This window comes from Heterocephalus glaber, unplaced genomic scaffold (genome assembly GCF_053883595.1).
Source record: "Heterocephalus glaber isolate CG9 unplaced genomic scaffold, H.glaber_assembly_v1.0 deba00000621, whole genome shotgun sequence".
NCBI classification, from domain to species: domain Eukaryota; kingdom Metazoa; phylum Chordata; class Mammalia; order Rodentia; family Bathyergidae; genus Heterocephalus; species Heterocephalus glaber.
The window spans coordinates 32,883,205-32,892,030 of NW_028258153.1; the positions used below are offsets into that span (position 1 = coordinate 32,883,205).

General features: G+C 36.8%; 1 protein-coding gene across 1 annotated transcript in view; it reads left to right on the top strand.

Moving 5' to 3' along the window:
- Cenpp (centromere protein P) overlaps positions 1 to 8,826 on the top strand; it is a 200,818-nt gene that overhangs the window by 52,298 nt on the left and 139,694 nt on the right. The window lies entirely within an intron of this gene.

Consider the following 8,826-nt stretch of genomic DNA (forward strand, 5'->3'; position numbering starts at 1 on the left):
AGACTTTACAAAGGAACTCAAAAGATTTATTTTGTTATACTTCATATTTAAGAAAAGTATATAGTGTTTCAAGTGATGGTTTGGCAATATCGTAAAAATCCAGTCTATCATTTGAGACATTGGTATGTAAAATGTGGCAGACACATTTTAGCCAAGATTCCATTTTGTTACTGATCTTTTCCATATGTTTTCTATTAGTGTCTTTGTTCTTAAACTTCAAGCTTCCACACTAAGGGAACAAATCTGTGTTCTTTTCCCAAAAATTGCTGTATATTCCTTCACATTTCTCTTAGAAGATTAATGTAAAATCAACCACTTAATGTTTATGTGGTTCTTCATTAACTGTGTGATTTGAACTTATGTTAGTAATTATATTGTTCATGTTTCCAACAAATATGAAAAAGAGGTTTAAGTTGGCACTGATGTTGGGGATGGGGGAGTAGTGGTTAAAGTCAGACTTTCAAGCAAAATAGCAACTGTTAGTGATAGTTCATGATCACTTAATTAAGTAGGTTTTTGTGTTGTTGTTCTACTTTTTAGATACTGAAGATTGAACTCAGGACCTAGCACATGCTAGGCAAGTAGGTTTTCTACCACTGAGCTATATCTTCAGGCTCCCTCCACTTTAAAAAAATTTTTTTTTTGGTACCGGGGATTGAACTCAGGACCTTGTGCTTACGAGGCAGGCAGCAGCTCCTCTTTTTAAATTTTAAGATGGGGTCTCACTCTGACTCCCAAGTAGCTGGATACAGGTATGATTTTAAATTTTTTTGTTTCTATTTTTGTTTTGTTTTTTGATACCGGGGATCAAACTCGGGTCCTTGTGCCTTCGAGGCAGGCGGCGGAACCACTGAGCTAAATCCACGGCCTACAGGTATGATTTTAATTCTAGCAACTGGGTAGAAAATTCAGTTGAATTGGTGAAAAGACTATGATTAATAGATACAGTATCTCAAAGCTTCGTGACATAGTGCTGGCTAAGAAAGGCCCTCCTGAGGCCTTCTTAATTAATGTGGTAAGTGTAACAAGTTTTTATTCATTTGTTCACTCATTCAGCTTTTTTATTAAGTACCTGCTTTGTACAAGGCATTTTTAGATGCTGGGGACTCAGCAGTAAAAATCTTGTTGTCCTAGAGAAGGAAAATGTAAAATAAACATTTATCAAATGGCGCAGAGTATAAGGGACAGCCAAGATAGAGAAATAAAAATGAATGAGATAGAGGGATTAGCAGTTCTTTTACTGCTGTGTGACCTGGAAAGGAACAATTAAAGTTACTGTATAGCAGATGGTAGGAGCCTGATATCTCACTCATGAGGAGGAAAGTTACAGATAAGCAAGGGCGGGCAGGTGGTGGTACTGGTCCATGTGGTGATGGATTTGAGTTGAATGGCCAGTATGACCAGTAACCAATCTGGCCATTCTACCTCCCTTCCATTTTCTGTGCTTTTCAGTACTTCACTTTCTCTGCCTATACATACAATCTGCCTTGTATTTTGGTAGCATATTCTGTACAATTTTCAGTCCAGATTGCTGCTCAACTCTAGAATCACAAATGAAGCCAGTTAAGAGCTTTAAAACTACATGTATTGTAATTTTCTCTTTGTACAAGCAAAAGAATCTAGTATGTATAATTTCATTTATTTAGATTTGAAGAATAGGGCTAGGGATTTAGCTCAGTGGTGCCACGCCTGCCTCGCAAGTGCAAGGTCCTGAGTTTGATCCCCGGTACCTAAATAAATGAAGTTGAAGAATAGGCACAACTCATTGATGGCAGTGGATGCTATAAAATAAGTGTCCTTAGGTCTGGGATAGTGAGTGTGGATGGGGAAGAGGTGTGGAAGAGCCTTTTGGAGTGACAGATTAGAGATGTTAATCTGCTTTGAATAACGGTGCTGTGACAACTGGATATCCAAGTCATGCCATTTGGGAAACTCCAGATGAAACAAAACCTAAGTATAAGAGCTGAAGCATAAATATTCACAAGCTTGAATTAGGCAGCAATTTCATAGATGTGACACCAAAAATATAAGCAACAAAAGAAAAAATAAATATATTAGAAGTCATCAACATCAAAACTTTTCATGTATCGAAGAACATTATCAAGAAAGTAAAAGGGCAGGGATTTAGCTCAGTGGCACTGTGCCTGCCTTGCAAGTGAAAGGTCTGGAGTTCGATCCCGGTGCCGAAAAAAAGAAAGTAAAAAACCAAGCCACAGAATGGGAGAATTTTGCAAATCATATGTCTAATAACGGAATTGTATTCAGTATTTTTACAACTCAATAATTTTTTTAAAAACTTCAATTTGAAAATGGGTAAAAATCCAAACAGACATTTCTACAAAGAAATGACCAAAAGAGATACTTCAAAGAACTAGGACTGGAAGTCCCATTTTACCCAGCTATTCCCCTGCTGGGTATCTTCCCCAAAGAATTAAAAGAATCATACCACAGTGATATATGTGCACCCATGTTCATAGCAGCACAATTCGTGATAGCTAAAACTTGGAAGCAATCCAATTGCCCATAAACTGGAGACTGGATAAAGAAGATGTGGTAGGACCTAGGGATTTAGCGCAGTGGTTCCACTGCCTGCCTTGCAAGCCCAAGGTCCCGAGTTCGATCCCCAGTACCAAAAAAAAAAAGAAAAAAAAGATGTGGTGTTTTTTTAAAAAATAAAATGGAGTGTTACTCAGCCATAAAGAATGAGAAACTAGAGACATTTAAAGCTAAATGGATGCACATTGAAACGATACTCTTAAGTGAAATAAATAGGACACACGTGTAAATACCGAATAGTTTCTCTGGTATGAGAAACTGAAAGTGTAAATAAGGACTAAAAGGTATAATAGATAATGTGAAATAGGAAGAAAAGGGGCAAAGGGGAAGGGGAAGTGGGAGGGGTAGGAGAAAAGAAAGAAGGAAATGGAATTAATATGAGAAAAAGAAAAAAATGGGAACAAACTCTTTGTAAATAGGGACGGATGGAGGGGTTGAAAGGAGGGCAGGGGAATGGGGAAAAAATAAGAACCAAGAGAGATTATGTTTTGTTTTGTTTTTATTTTTTGGTACTGGGGATCGAACTTGGGACCTTGCATTTTCGAAACAGGTGGCGGCACCACTGAGCTAAATCCCTGGCCCCAAGATGGATTATGTAAAGGTGCAAATTTCCAATGATGAATGTCATTATATTGTATACCTTAAATGTACCAATAAAATTAATTTTTAAAAAATTTAAATTAAATTTAAAAAAAGAAATGACCAAAAGAGAAAGCCTTACTGGTAGTCAGGGAAATGCAAATGAAAACCACAATGAAGTACCAGTTCACTCTCTCCAGGATGGCCATAAAAAACAAACAAAAAATAAAATGACAGGCTAGGAATGTAGCTCAGTGGTAGAACAGGTACTTAGCATGATCTCCAGCACCTCAAGAAGATGGGGGGAGGCTGGACAATAATAAGTAATGGTTAAGAATTGGGAGAAATTGGAATCCATATACAGTAAATTGCTCATTAGATTGTAAAATGGTGCAGGTACTAAGGAAGACAGACTAGTACCTTCTGAAATGAATAGTAACCATTTGATTCTGCATTTGCACTTCTAGATATATACCTAAAAGAATTGAAAACATGGATCCACTTATAAGTGTGTACACAAGTAATCATAGCAACATTATTCATAACATCCCAAAACTAGAAACAACTGAAGTATCCATCAACTAACATAAATAAATGTGTTATATCCTTTCAGTGAAATATCATATAGCAATAGAAAGCACTGAACTGCTGGCATGCTACAAGGATGAGCCTTGAAAACATGCTAAGTGGGAGAAGCCAGTCACTCAAAACCACATATTATAATTCTATTCATGTGAAATGTCCAGAATAGGGAAATCTAGGGAATAGGGAAGTAGATTTGCTAGGAAGTAAATGGGGAGGGACTTTTCGTGGGTATGTGCTTTATTTTTGTGGTGATGAATATGTTCTAAAATTGATGATAATATGTTTGTAGAACTTTGAAAGTACTAAAGACGATTGAATTGTATACTTTAGGTGGTTGTATTACATAGTATGTGAAACGTATCTCAATAAAACTTATTAAAAATAGCAATAGAATAAAGTGTGGTGAGAATACATAACTATTAGTCTCAGCTACTTGGGAGCTGAAGAAGAACTGTCATTTTGAGGCCAACCTGTGCAGCTTAGTGAGATCCTGTCTCAAAATGAAAAATAAAAAGGGCTATGGATGTAGCTCAGCAGCCCTTGGGGTTTAATTCCCCAGCACAACAAACAAATAAATTACAAATACCATAAAGAATAGGGCTGGGAGAATCAAAATGATAAGTTATGATTTAATGATTTTTGAAACTTAGAAGTACACAAAAGTTTATTATATTGTTTTGTCTACCTTTGCTGCTTCTTTTTTTTTTTTTTGTACTGGGGATCAAACTCAGGACCTTGCATTTGCCAGTCAGGCACAGAACCACTGAGCTAAGTCCCCGGCCCAACATTTGCTTCTGTTATAAATTCTCCTTGGTACAAAGATAAAGTTTCTAGCATTTAAACTGCAGGTCTTCATATCTGGTCACACCAGCTGATAGAGGCAGCAGGTAGCATGTGTGTTTGTTCCTTGAACTGACTGTGAACTGTCCCCGTGTTTCTGTTTCTTCAGGCCCTCTGCAACTCTTCCTCTATGTATGGGTTCATTTCAGAGCAGCTCTTTTCCATTTTTTCCAAGAGAGCTATTACTGCCAGAAACATTTTCCTTGGATAGCCCTGGTCATAGGTGACTGGGCAGGAGAATCCATTTCAGAGCTCCCTAGAGCCTGTGATAAAAACTAGGCCAGGGATTTAGCTCAGTGGTTCTGCCACGTGCCTCGCAAACGCAAGGTCCTGAGTTCAAGCCCCAGTACCAAAAAAAAAAAATCTGTAATAAATGCCTCAATAATATTGAACAAAAGTACATTGGGGAAAAAAATACCGATTACCCTAACTCCTTGTAATGTAGAGTGGAGCTGTGCGTCTATGTACAGTAGGTGTAGTTGTGGTAGGGCTCAGGGTGAGGGGAGCTGCTAGAATGAAAGATTTATAGGCTAAAAAAAACTGTGTTCCTAGTTTGAGGACAGAATTTTCTTCTTTTCCCTTCAGCGATTTCATTCAAAAATATGAGGTATGCTTAAAAAGTGTTGTAAATGTTTAGTCTTTAAAAATGTATTACAACTGGGTGTGGTGCACACACTTGTAATCCCAGCACTTGGGAGGCTGAGGCAGGAAGATCACCATGATTTTGAGGCCACTCTGGGCTGTTCAGGGCCATCTTGTAATATATAGGGAGACCCTGACTCAAAAAAAATTTTATTACAGTAAGAGATACATTGCCATTAATCCCCCTCAGGATACTTCCCTCTTGATTTGAACACATCCATCATACTTAACACTTTCTCAACAGTTCTAGTTCTGGGAGTCCTTTTTCATGAATGTCTTTAGTTGTACTGTCGTGGCTGCCTCAGTGTTCTGAAACTGTTCAAAAGGTTTACCTGTTGTGGTCGTTTTGACTGTGAGGAAGAGTGAGACTCGCACTGTGCCAGATGGGATGAATAAGGATACACTGTAATGTTTTTCACTCCTGCCTTTCTGTTGGGTGGCACTCAGTGGCAGCTTTCACTGTATTTTTGATCATACCTCATAAAGACACAAAATAAAAATTCCAGAAATGTTTCAGAAAGTGGCAAGAATGATGGGATATGTGTATTTGAAACAAGGACATTAATGGTGGTATCTTTTACTGTAATAAATATTTTAATTTAAACATTCACTGTGTATTTCCATTATACCTCATATGGAATCATGGCAGTGTGCTAACATTTGAGGAAGGAAAGAGATGACCAAAATACAGTCATTACATCCAAAAATGCCTAAAATCCTCTGACAGATGTGAAAGAAATAAGATAAACTGTGGCAAGTATAAAATAGATGCATGATCAAAATACTGGGAAGTTCTGGAGGTTGAAGAAAGAGTCCACATGTCTATGGGAGAATCAGGAAGGTGAGCTGAGATCACTGGTTTTGCCAAAGGCGTTTGTCGTCGGGAAAGATTTTGATAGATGCAAAGGATGGTATGATCAAAAACAAGCCAGGAAATGTGAAACAGCAAGTAATCTTGACTTGTGGCCTGAAATGGAAAACTCAAAAATCATTATTTGAACATAAATGATAATCTTAAGAGGTATTTTAATAAGTTGTTGTAATTCAGTCATTAATGGGAATAACTGAAAGCTTTTGGTGAAGAGCATGACATGATAAATTCAGATGGCACACAGATCAATTTTGTTGGTGATGTTAGTTGAATGGGCAAGATGAAGCCAGGAACCTATTTTAATATTCTAGCTAGAAAATAGCATGATTATGATATAGTAACTGAGGATAAAAAAGAAGAAATATATGTGGGAAGGCAGGTCAGCACTTGCTGCCATGGCTGTAAAGCTACAAGAGAATCAGAAATAAATGGCTCCTGGAAGTTCAGAGCCTGAACAATTGGGAGGAAAGACAGAATCAAGAGGAACAGTGAGAATTTGGAAGAAATTCTTTACAGTGTTGATTTCAATTGAGTTTTATGGCACCAAATATTTGGGTTTACTTTTCAAAGTGTATTACTCACGAGAGAGATCAGCATGTGAGATGTGGATTCTGGATTTTGGTAATACCTAAATAGAAACAATGAATTGTTCAAGGTTAGAGAGAGGAGGCTAAAAAGAAAATATTGGGGGAACATTAGCCATTAAGGGCCAACAGAAATGCATGATGTATGTTAGCCAAGTGAGCAAAGAATTCCAAGAAGAATGAAAACTGACTGAGAAAAAGTAATGTACCATCATAGTTAAAAGCATGGAGCTAGACTGCTGGGTTCCAATCCTACATCTGCCCCAAGTTATTTAAATCTTTGTTCCTCAGTTCCTGTTCCTAAATAAAGGTACGAGGGAGGGAGATGTACCTCAGTGGTAAGAGTACTTGCCTAGCATGGGCCCCTGGGTTTGAATCCCCATCAAAACACAGACACACACACACACACACACACACACACACACACACACACACAGTATCTGCTTCATAGGGTCATTGTGACCTTTAAATTAAATTAATAGAAGTAAGATATTTGGTAGAATGTCTAAAAGTGTTCTTTAAACATCAGCTATTATTGTCTCAATGTTATTTATACAACATGACTTTGGGAAAATAGATTTAGCAAAATTGGTAGCTCAGCTGTAATAGGTTATGTTCTATTTGAGTAGAAGGGTTATGAAACCTGGGGTAAGAATTCTTTCAAAAAATGATGTAATTATGAATGAAAGAGAAATAATGTGTTTTAAGAGGAACAAAATAGATTTCATAAGTGATTTTCTTAAAGCATTATGTTTTGTGAATTCATTTTTCGTTTCATAAATTCTGATGATCATTTCCTGTTGTAGCAATTGGGAGGAAATAATGATAATCACTGAGATTCTTTGTTGCCAAATAGTCCTTAGTACACCCTATGTTGTAGTAACTAATTTAATTTCAATCTTTAATGGATTTCACGTGGATAACATTTTGTATTTACCATAAAATATATTTGTGGTAGAAAACTTTTATGTAGTTTTTGTTGTTTATGATTTTCATTAGTGAGGTGTTTTTTGAAAACTTAAAATCAATAATGGCTAACAGCTGTAAGATGGAAAACATAAACATTAACTGTGGGAAGTTGATTGCAGGGATTTCAGCCATAATTTCCTGTATTTAAAAGGTTTTGTTCTTTTTTCTTCTGGATTGAATGCAGGGTCTTCATGCACACTGACCTACATCCCCAGACCTTTATATATATTTAAATTTTTATTTAAGACATAATCTTGCTAAGTTGTCCAGGTTGGGCTCAGACTTGCAGTCCTGCCTCAGCCACCCAGAGCACTGGGATCATAGGCATACACAACCACATCCATCTCTGTCTTTTCTTTTTAGAAAAAGATCGTGGCACACATCATAATCTTGGCTACTTGGAAGGCTGTGGCAGGAGAATTGCAAGTTCAAGGCCAACCTGGGCAACTTAATGAAAACCTTTCAAAACATTTGAAAAAGAGCTAGGAATGTATCTCAGTGGTAGAATGCCACTGTATCTGATCCCCAGGGTTGGGGGCATGTCAAACCTTAGCATTAACATTATGATTTTAATTATTAATTTCAAGAACTGTATTTTTCCAATGTCAATGAACATTTGACTTTTATATATGTTCTTGTCAGTGCCACAATACCATGGTTTAAAAAATCTTGTTACACTGTAGAAAAATTAACTTTATTTAAACATTTGGAACTTCAAAATATTTTGATTTTAGAAGTTATTCTTGTGATATTTATATTTTAAGACTTCATAACCTTTTTTTTTTCCTGAGACTGATTCTTGCTTTGTTGCTCAGGATAGCCTCCAACATGCCTTTCTCCTGCCTTAGCCTTCTTAGCATCCCCCATGCCTGACTCAACTTCATAATGTTTAACTTTTCACATCAATCCATAGTTGTCTGCCACCATAGTTATTCATGTTTTATGAACCTTTCTGATTTACAAAGCATATTACATACATTTTCCATATTCAGTCCTTATAGCAACTTCATTGATCTGTAGCATCACCTCTAAAAATGAGGACACACACTCCAAGAATAGTGACTTTCCCTAGGCCATAGTAGAACTGATCTCCAACTCAAAACTGTGCATCTCTCTTTCTGTACTATTAATACTCATGATTAACCTTTATTATTTTAACCACATACGATCAATCCTGTCTACAATCTTCACAAAAGTAGC